We start from the raw sequence: 11,705 nt of genomic DNA, 5'->3' as shown, positions 1-11,705 counted from the left end.
TCTATCTATCTATCTATCTATCTATCTATCTATGTATCTATCTATCTATCTATCTATCTATCTATGTATCTATTTTTCTATCTATCTATCCATCCATCTATCATCTATCAATCTATCTATCTATCTATCATCTATCATCTATCTATCATCTATCTATACTGATTTTATGTAGTGAGATATAAATTATATACCCCAGAAATCATCAATTTTAAGTGTACTGTTTGATGAGTTTTGACAAAAGCAAGCAGTTGTATAACTCCTACCACAATTAAATTCCCTCTATTTTATTGATAAGTAACACTCCTTATTGATATAATACAATCAGGTATTCATTGAATAGTTAATAGATATGAGTTTTATAGAGAGAAGGTTATTGTGAACATTTGTAACATGTCCTGGGCACATTTTCATTTCTCTAGATAATTAAATACTGAAAATGGGATTTCTTAGTCAAATGGAAGACTTGATTTTCTTAGAAACAGTCCATCAGTTTTCCAAGAAACTCTGCCATTTCGTATTTCTAAGTGTATTTGATGGGACTTCCAGTTTTTGGTTTTTGAGTCCCAACAGATACTGTGTCTTGTCAGATTTGCCCATTTCTTTTAGTGGGGTTTATGGTTTTACCACATTGAGGCTTAAATTTTCATTTTCTAACTATTGGTTAATTATGTTAAACAATTCTCACTTGCTTGTTTATCAACATGTAACATTTCATCAATGTGCTATTCACACCTTTCCTATTTTTTTCTGTCAGGTTGTTTTTCTTAGTATTGAGTGGTAAATAAGTATGTTTTATATACTTTTGCATGCTAATCTTGTCTTGAGATCCAAATAAAATCTCTTATTATATATAAAACTGTAATTTTTGTAATAGATTTCTCTGGATTTTCTACAAAGCAGCTCATGCTTTCTGTTAATGATGCTTTACTTGTTCTTTTCTAAATGTACACCTTCTATTTATTTTCCTTGATATAGAGGTTGAAGTCAATGCAATGCTAAGGAAAAACTGTATGAATGGATGTATTCCTTTGTTCTCCATTTTAGGGGAAATGAAGCCAGTCTTGGACTATTAAATATGTCAGTGTAGGCTTTTTAAAGAAGCTAGTTACTGGCTTTCTATTTGTGGTTCACTGAAATTTTTATTATAAATGATATTTCACTTTTAAAATGCTATCTTTCAGGGGCTGGAGAGATGGTACAGCAGCTAAAAGTGCTTATTGCTCTTCCAGAGACTTGAGTTCAGTTCCCAGCACCCACATCAGCAGCTCACAACCTCCTGTAACTACATCTCCAGGAGATCTGACACCCTCTTCTGGCTTTTCATGACCACCACATACATGTGAAATATACTCACACAGGCAATTACACTTATACATACACATGAATAAAAAATAACTAAAAATGAAAAGGAACATTAAAAAACACAAATAAAATGCTTTTTCAGCATCTATGGGTATGGTGATATTATTTTTCATTTTGAGGTTGTTAATTCATTAAGTTATATTAATTAATACTTAAGTTGTAAGCCAACCTTGCATTCTGTTAATAAAAATCACTTAGTCATTATTTGAGTTTGAATCTGAAATGCCTCCCATAGACTTAGGTGTTGGACATCTGGTCCCCAGCTGGTGATGCTGTTCTGGGAGGCTGTGAAACATGGAGGCAGGAGAGGGTGGCTGGTGGAAGTGGGTCATCGGGAGCAGGCATTAAGGGCTATACCCACATCTGGTTCCAGCTGTGGTTACCTCATTGTGAGGACCTACCTCTGCTTTGCCACCACCACAAACACGCAGCCACTTACTTCAACCATGTCATCTTGGCCATGCTGGATGGACAGCAAGTACCCTCTGAAGCCATGGGCCAAAAAAGTCTTTTCTCCTTTAAGTTGTTTCTATTCTATAATTTGGTCAAACCATTAAGAAAAGTAACTAGCACCGTAATTTCCAGATGTATTTATTTAATTAATATCTAATTATCTGTACCTGAATGAATACTTTTTATGTTTGTGTTCAACATTTTCAAGGAGTTTATTGAGGCTATAATATAGTCTAACTGTGCACTTGAAAAGATTTTGTATTCTGTTGTCATCAGAGAGAAATATTCTGTAAATGGCCATTGTGTCTGGTTGGTTGGTGTTTTTCACTTCTACACCCTTACTGATTTCTGTCTACTTATTCTATGATTTTCCACAAAGAATGCTGAAATATTTCCCTTTAATTATGGATTTCTCTATTTCTAGTTGGCATTTTGCCTTATACGTTTTGAAATTGTTATTAGGTACATAAACCGGTTTTGTCATTCCTGCACAATGAATCAACTTCTTTAATCGTTTTCATCCCCCTTTATCTCTATAATCTTCGCATCCATGTGTGGGTGCTTTGGGCAGGCTAGTAAATCTGAGTTTGCTCACTCTTCATGGCTCTGAAGCGCACATTTCTCCTCTTAACTTTCATAAGTCACGTGTGTTCAGAATAGAGTCTGGGCTGACTTCTTTTTTCTTCAATCCTTAAAAAATATTGCTGCATTTTCTTCTAGCTCGTACGGTTTCTGACAAGAAATCTGCTGTCATTGTGTGGTTTTGCTCTGCATCTTTTTACTCTCTGTATCTTTTAATACAATATTTTTATTAGTCATTGAGAATTTCAGACATGCGTACAATGCATTTGGATTAGAGTCACCTTCTGCTGCTCCCCTAACTCCTCCCACATCCACTCCTGACCTCTTCTCAACTTTGTGCCCTTTGAAGTTTTTATTGCTTTGTTTTATTTGACAGGTTCTCACTATGTAGCCCTGGATGGCCTGAAACTCATTATGTAGACCAGGATAGCCTCAAACTCATAGGTATCCACCTGCCTCTGTTTCCTAAGTGCTGGGATTAAAGATATACACTACCACGTCCAAATCGAGTCCTCTTTTTTTTTTAATTTAAATAACCCAGTAAGTCCAATTAGTGCTGCCCATATACTTATGGGTATGGGTCATGATTGGAGCATGGTCAACCAACCATGGGTCATACTCTTAAAACTGATTCTCCTTCCACCCAAAAGCCATCCACTATCAATAATTTCTCAGTTAGGGGTAGGGGCTTATGAACTCCTTCCCATTCTGTGCTAAAATATTGACTGGCTGGATCTTGTGCAGGTCTTGTGCACACAAACACAGCTGCTGTGAGTTCATGAGGACAGTGCCATGTCTAGAAGACACTGGCTCTGCTTCTCCTTGACCTTTGGCTCTTAGTCTTACTGCAACCTTTTCTGCAATGATCCCTGAGCCTTGGAGTGAGGGGTGTGATATAAATGTGATATAGACCTCTCTGATGAGGTCTGAGAACTACACTAATCTATGGGTATGGAGGTATAAATTTAGAGGGAAATTTAATATTATGCCCATTCAGCAAAATAATAGTAGGTTCACCCCCAAGCCATGGGTTCTTGGTCAGATTTACAGTACCAGACATAAGCTTCCTCCTATGGAGCAACTAAGCCAGTCAGAAAGCAGTTGGTTGCCCTATAACATTTGTGTCATCAGTACACCCATAGGCACATCTTGCCATTCCTGTCACTATTGTAGTTCATGAGGTTCACAGCTGGTCAAGACTGTTGATGACTTTTCCCATTAGCATCCTGCATAGCCTCTTCCAGTACTATGAAAACCTGCAGGGAGGATGCTTCTGGTCGACTTGATTTCTTCATGTCCTGTGATCAAAGTAATAGGATTTCTTTATGTCCTGTGATCAGCAATAGGATCTTGCCATTAAGTTCTGGTGAAATTTGCAGGGGAATCGATGGAACTGGTTACTGTTTTTCTATACAATTGGCTTGCAGTATCTGAGTAAGCCTTGGCAGGCATGATTTTTCTCCATTTGTTCTATTTGGTTTCCATTAAGCTTCTTGGATCTGAGCGTGAACTTTTTAATAAATTTGGGGATTGCTTTTCAAGTAGTTGCTGTATTTGAATAGTTGTCAATTTTGGTTGTCAGGACATTTTATATCTTGTCAAGTTTTTTCAGTCTTTTATACTTGTAATAGATAATAAGTAGGGTGGACTAGAAAAAAATATATGGTCAAATACCTTGAGGTTGAATATTGGATCTACCACTTTATAGATTCATAATCTCAGGGTTCAATTTTTATGGGAATATACATAGTGAGGCACTAATTATATTAGATATATCTTCATTTTTCAGGCCCCAAGGGAATGACTGACTGACAAGGATTATCATTGCACAATTAAAGCCACGTAGTTGTGGTGCATTTACATTACAGAATATTACGGTGCAGTGGAATGCAGCAGACTCTTCACGAACACAGCATGGACAGAGCAGGAAAATTATTCTGAGTAAACAGCAAGTTCTAAAGGCTTCATGCACTGTCATTCTGCTTGCATGGCATTACTGCTATAAAGGACTAGAAATGGAGAGGGCATGGGTTAGGGCTGGGTCATGGGTGGTTGTGGTTACAAAGGGGAAGCATCAGATACCCAGAGTGGTGGAACATTCACTGATCTTTGGTGTGGTGAAGTTTATGTGAAGCTGTGTATTTGATACACTTGCATGGAACCACACACGCATTGCCTGAGTGAGAGCTTCTAAAGCCTATGAAACTGAATGATGTTGAGGATGGTACCAATGTCAGGTTCCTGCTTTTGCTACTGTACTATTGTTATGTAAGATATTAACCTTGGATGAATTGGGGTAAAGGGTACATAGGAACTCTCTATATGTCCTTTTCTTCAAAAGTTATGTATCTTTATTTTAAAATAAATTTTTTTTAAAATATGTGAAATATGGTGGAGAGGAATTAGAATCTTAAAGCATCCAACATACTTTTTGCTGGTAACAAGGAAGTAAGAGGACCTTCAAAACTGAGAAGACCACTCATGACTTAAGTGAGATTCAAACTTAGCAGGCACATGGCAGAAACAGATATTACGAGTAGAGGTGTCGGGCCCTTCCTGTACAGTGCTTTTGTCATAAATATTTAACCCAGAGCAGTGAGGTTGCTCAGTGCTGTAGGCTGCCAAGACTGATCACCTGAGTTCAACCCCCAGGACCAACATGGATCAAGAGATTACTAACTCTCATAAGCTGTCCTCTGACCACTCACATACCCTTGCACCTTCACTCATGCATCCATGAACACACATGCACACACACAAACACATACACACATACATGCACGTACACATAGCAAAATAAATAATTTCTAATGAAATTTAATTTTTTTTAATTCTTGGTCTAACTCCAATAATGAACAAACAACTATGTAGACCTATTTTACTGCACATTTTACATAACAATTTTCCTGAGAGCTTCAAGCATGCCATTATAACAAGTTAGAGGACAGCTGACTAAGTAGCACACTGACCAAATACAATGTGTGATCCCTGATTAGATCCTAAGTCTAGAAAATAAGATGCCAGCTATAAAGGACATTTCAGGGTCAATGGAAAACTTTGATTATGAACTATACCTTAGATATTAGAATGTTGTTAACACTTTCATCAGTAGTATGGATGTGAAGTAGGCAATATCTTTCTCAAGGAATACTTATTGGAGTATTTAGGGACAAAGTACCATGAATTCTGCAACTAACTTTTATTTTAAATGGCTCAGAGGGGTGTGTGTGTGTGTGTGTGTGTGTGTGCCTCTGTGTGTCTGTGTGTTTGTGTGAAAATGACAAAATGTTTTAAACCTATATATTATAATTTTTAATATGCTGACTAGAATTTTTCCAAGGGTTAAGTAAGATGATTTGTGTTTAAAAACCATTTGTTAAAATTCAGAACATTATACAAGCAGTAGTTATCAAATGAAAGTGTCATCATCCAGAGAATGCATTTAAAGAATTGTTATAGAAAACATGACCAACAGATCCGAAGCATCAGCAAAGCCTGGAAGCTTGCAAGAAATGCTGATGATCAGGCCTCCCCTGGACACAGGGAATGAGCATCTTTATTTTAGCAAGTTCCTTGGGTTGTTGGACACATATTAAACATGGGAAGCGCCGCCCTCAGGTAGCAGAGTGATTACTCTGTGCTTAGCATGGTACTTTGCACATCGTGGTACTCAAAGACAGTGTAAGGATATCTGAACCAGCATTAGGTAAGAGGGAAAGCATAGGCAAACTTCTAAAGGTACAGACAGAGAGGGTTTTCTGTATTTGAGAAGCACAAAACATACCCCTCAGCCAATGTGAAGCCCAGATGTAAGTATTTGAGGCTCAAGGATTATCAGAGAGCACCAATTCCCAAATAATGGGATTCTGACTCTCTGCATCTAAGCAGCCTCTAGGGAAACCAGTCTCTAGTGGTAAGCAACATGGAGAGGACAAATAGGATGTGCTTTTCTAGTTCAACATGTTTCTCTCTAAGGGGAACCAACCTGAATGGAGAAAGAACAACTGAAGAAAGGAGCAGCCTTCAACCCTATCCAACGTGCTCTCTGTTTTTGTAAATAAAGTTTTATTGAAACAAAGCCATACCCATTTATTTCTTCCATTTATGGCTGATTTAATGGTAACAGTGTCCCATGATGCCTAGGATGGAAGAAAGAAGGAATGTGTGAGGGAGGAAGGAAGGGAAGAATGACAAGAGGCCAGGGTAGAAGAACATGTAGCTATATGAGCAGCCCATAACTTAGAATAAAAATCAATTGGAAGATAAGAGAGTGTAGGATTTTTAAGGTGTCATTAAAAACAACCTGCAAAGAAGATGAGTTTTAAAGTGTTATCTCATAACATGTGGAGGATTTGTTCATAAACCAAGCTGTCTTTGTCTATGTAGTCACCACTGCTACATGAAGTTTGTGTTCTTGTATTCCCTTAGCTGATAAGGAAGCAGGTCTTGCTGACCTGAGGCAAACTGGCATGAGGCTGTACCAACTACAGGAAGGACTCAGCCTGGTTCCTTTTTTTGCTCTTTTTTTTTTTAGTCAGGGTCTCCCAGTAGCACCAGTTAGCCTGGACCTCTCTATGTAGATGAGGTTGGCCCGAACTCACAGAGAACCATCTGTGTCAGTCTTCCTAGTGCCAATATTAAAGGTGTGCAACACCACGAAATAATGTGGTTTAGTAAGCTTTGCTTCCTATATATTATACATATTTGACTTTTGACTCATCAAAAGACCCTCTGAGGTAGGAGATATTATAGTTCCCATTCTATAGATGGAGAAATTGAGGCACAGAGATGATCTTTGTCCTGGGTCACACAACCAGAGTCAGATCCATCCAACCTTGTATCACCACCTTCAGAGTCTATGTTCTTGGTCATCAGTCTACACTGGAGACAGCTTTACTGGGAAACACACAGGGGCAACTGCTTCCTAGAAGTTTCTAGTAGCAGAACTAACACCCATCCTTTTCTCTCATGTAGCATGTGGATGCAGCAGGGTCTCAACAACTGGTTGTAGGCCAATCTCAGTTCCTCTGGCAGGCTCAGGTTAGAGAATGTTAGGTTGGAAAGCAGAGCCTTTGAGGAAAAGTCATGGTAAAAGGTGGAGAGAATGGAGGCAAAGGACCAAGTCAGTGCTGGGTCAGGAAACACAGCAGTGCTAATTGCAAGGGCTTCCTCAACAAGATCTCAGCCTGTTGAACAATGCTATTTATTGTCTCACAGTTCTGAGGTCAAGTGTCAGCAGAGTTGCTTCATGTATATCAGTGCTAATTGCAAGGGCTTCCTCAACAAGATCTCAGCCTGTTGAACAATGGCTATTTATTGTCTCACAGTTCTGAGGTCAAGTGTCAGCAGAGTTGCTTCGTGTATATGTAGGTGTGTGTGTGTGTGTGTGTGTGTGTGTGTGAGAGAGAGAGAGAGAGAGAGAGAGATGCACATATGTATGTGCAAATTCATGTATGTGCATATGTGTATAGAGGCCAGATGTCAACCTCGGGTGTTGTTCCTTAGGAACCATCCCCCTTGGCTTTGGACTCGGGATTTCGTAGGTCCTGGAATAAGTGGTGGCCGGTGAGCACCAGAGCTCAGTCTGCCTTCACTTTCCCAGCACTGGAATTTCAAGTGCACACTACCATACCCTGCTTTTTATATGGGTGCTGGGGACTGAACTCATGTCCTCACTTTTCCAAGTGAGCTATGTCCACAGCTTCTATGGTTGGTTCTTCTGAGGACAGGGAGAGAGAGTCTATTGTCAGCCTCTCCTAACTTTGAATAGGTTATTTACAGTTCAACAATCTTGGACTTGTGGACACTTCCCATCCAGTGGTCTCCATGTTCACATGGCCTTCTCCCTGAGGGGAACTGTGTCTAAATACCCCATTTTGATAAGGACTTGATCCTGAGTCATGTTGGATATGGACTCACTCTAAGGATTCCATTTTAGCTTGATCATCTGCAAAGAGTTGATTTTCATATATCTTATATGCACAGGTACTAGGGGTTGAGACCTCAACATCTTTCAAAGGAGCTACAATGCCGCTCCTAACAACAGCTAAGAGTGGAATCTACTGGAGACACTCCTGAGTTGTAAGTTGGAAACAAAGAAGGAATGTCGAGGTGCAAACCCTGTGGAGGATTTGCCACTGCCCTGGGCAGTTCTGTTGGTCTTGCTTAATGGCCAAAGCAGGGCAGCAAGAAGCCAGCTGTGGCCATTCTGAGTGAGAGCCTCTAACTATGTCCCTGAAGAGATGATATTAGACTCCCAACGCCTCATCTCACCTCATATTCCATAGCCTTCACCTCAGCCCCTTGCAAAAGAACTCGCAGCTTAGCACCATCTTCCTTTTAAAGATTACAAATGACTGTGTATGCCTAGAGTTTAATTTTGTACCAGTTTTTATTCATGAATCACATTTCTACAAAGACATTAATCCTCACTCATTACTAAGTGCACTGTCAGCTTGATAATTCACCAATGTGCTTTTGCGTGTTATGTTAGAACAAATAAGCCCCTTAATAGGCTTCAACGGTACTCATCTTGTAGAAATTCCTCACCTAAATAAAATGAAAAGATGGAGGGATTTTTTAAAGGTATATTTGATCAGCTCCTTATCCTCTCTTGTTCTTTTGAAGCCTGATTCTGCAGGTGGATTGCAGTTGAGACTGTTGGCTATAAAGAGGGCTCCCAAACTCAAAAGACACCTCTGAGGAAAAGACCAATGAATATTCCAGTTTCAGACAGCAGTAGAGATGAGTTTCTGCATCGGTCCTGGGTCACTCCCATTCAAACGAAAAGAAGGACAATGATGTTATTCTTTTGTATCACCTTCTTATGGGCAAGGTTCTTGGAATAGCATAAATTTAATTACAATCTCTCCTCATGATGAAATCCCACTACAATATTCTCTTTCTTTATTTGGAATGTAAAGGGATAGGTTTCTTTTTAATCATATTAGAGAATCACATACAATAAGAAGCAGGGGAGGAGATTCAGAGAGGGGAAGGGAAGAGAGGAGGAGGGTAAGAGAAGCAAGAAAGAGAAAGAGAGCAAGAGAGAGAAAGAAGTGGAGGGAATGGGGGAGGGAGGAAGAAAGAGAGGAGGGAAGAAAGGAAGGGGGAGCTGCAGAAGTCTTTGTCTGTTAAGCAGAGAAGCAAGTGTGGGCCTGTTTCAGGAGGGGTCAATCATCACCTGTAGCTCTTCTATTAAAAAGAAAGTTTGGGGCTAGAGAGCCGGCTCAGCAGTCACAAGTGCTTGCTGCTCTTGGAAAGAACAAGAGTTCAGTTCCCAGAACCCATGTAGCGAGGCTCACAACTACCTGTACCTCCAGTTTAAGGTGATCTGACATCCTTTTCTAGTGTCTAGGGGCAACTGCACATACCCACACCCCCACACACAATAATAAAATAATAAATAAATCTCTCTTTTTGAGACAGGGTCTCTCTGTAGTCCCAGCTGACCTGGAACTCAGTATGTAGACCAGGCTGTCCTCAATCTCATAGAGATCCACCTGTTTCTGCCTCCCAAGTGCTGGGATTTAAAGGCATTAGCCACCATGTTCGTCTAAATAAAACATTTTTTAAAATTTTTATTTTTATTTTACGTGTATGCGTGTATTGCCTGCATGTAGGCAAGTGCACCATATTATGCAATGCCTGTGGGGGTCAGAAGAGGCTGTCAGATCCCCTGGGATGGAGTTACATATAGTTGTTAGCTGCCATGTGGGTGCTGGGATTTGAACCCAGGTCTTCTGCAAGAACAACCAGTGTTCTTAACTGCTGAGCCATCTCTCCAGCCCTAAATAATAAACAAATCATTTTTAAAAGGAGAAGAAAGCTCACCTAGCTGCAATTCTAAAAAGAAAGACTTGTTCCATATCTGCTCTTCAGGGACCCTGAGCCCCTTTGAGAATTTTCCTATGCATCCCCTTTTGAGAACAGGGAGTTCCCTTCTGGACTTAGTGTGAAATGGGCAGGTCAGATCAGAAGAGGCTTCCTTCCTCCTGCCCTGGCTGCTAGGACTGACTGTCATCTCCCCCAGCTCCTGTGGTTTGACAGTTACAAAACACCATACAGCATTTAATTATACTCTGTCTTATATTATTCCTGAATATGTCTGGGAGACATTTACTGTCTGCTACGTTTTTAGCACCTTGTAGCAGGAGCCACATCATGTCATTTAAAGAAGAAAATATGCTTCATGGTTTCTTGATGTGCTCTGAACACAGAGTTGTTCCTCAATTAAACAGAATATTAAGGAACTTCAGTTTTCCACCAGCAGGTTAAAGATGTCATCAAGCAGCAGGAAACAGACATAAGAAAATCTTTCAACTTTGGGAAACTTGTATGTCTATCATTTTATGTTTTCCTAACTTAGACAAGGCAGGATAACTTGGCCTTTTGTTATGAGGGTATATATCAACTTTTGGAAAATTGAGTCTGCCAATGATTCTTTGTTTTGATGAAAAAAATGAAGTCACAAGCAAAGCAAAACAACAAATGATCCCAGTATCTAGACTGTTTTATTATTATAATTGTTCATATTTATGGAGGAAAATGAGATCATCCAGTGCAGGCATACAGTCTGCTATGATCACGCCAAGGCCATTGGCATTTGCAACTCCTCAAACTCACTTTATGTTTAATTGACATAATAATTGTACATATTTATGAGGTACACTGTGATATTTCAATACAGTTATCGAATGGGTACTGACTAAAAGTAATTACTTTCCTATCTCCTAACTTTGGACTTGATGCTTTCACGGATTTCTCTTTTATTTACTCATGAAAGACATAGATTGTTGTGAACTATAGAAATTTCCCCCATGCTTTAGAAAACTACAATGTACTACTTCTATCTGTTTTAGTATCAATTTCCAACCCCCCTTAATAGCCTCCAGCCCCCACCCTTCCCAGCCTTTGGTAACTGCCATATTGCGTTAAGATTGACATTTAAAACTCATTTACGTGTATCTTAGTTTCTCCTGTTGCTGTGATAAAACATCCTGACAAAAACAATTTGTGGGAAAAAGACCTTATTTTAGCTCACAGTCCCAGGTTACTGTCCACGGTTGCAGGGAAGTCACAGTGGGAGGGGCTTGAGGGAGTTGGTCACATGTCTGCATTCAGAAGAGACCAATGAATGCTTGCGCCCCAGTGTTCAGCTCACTTTCCCCACTCTTACTCAGTCCAGGACCCCCTGCCTAGGGAATGGCATCACCCACAGTAGGCAGATCTTCCCACCTCAATTAATATAATTAAGATAATCCCCTATAGATATGCCCTTAGACCAGCCCAATCTAGACCATCCCTTG

Source organism: Nannospalax galili, unplaced genomic scaffold (genome assembly GCF_000622305.1).
Source record: "Nannospalax galili isolate Female #2095 unplaced genomic scaffold, S.galili_v1.0 scaffold162, whole genome shotgun sequence".
Lineage (NCBI taxonomy): Eukaryota > Metazoa > Chordata > Mammalia > Rodentia > Spalacidae > Nannospalax > Nannospalax galili.
The sequence above is the reverse complement of the archived record's forward strand: the minus strand, read 5'-3'. Positions refer to the sequence as shown.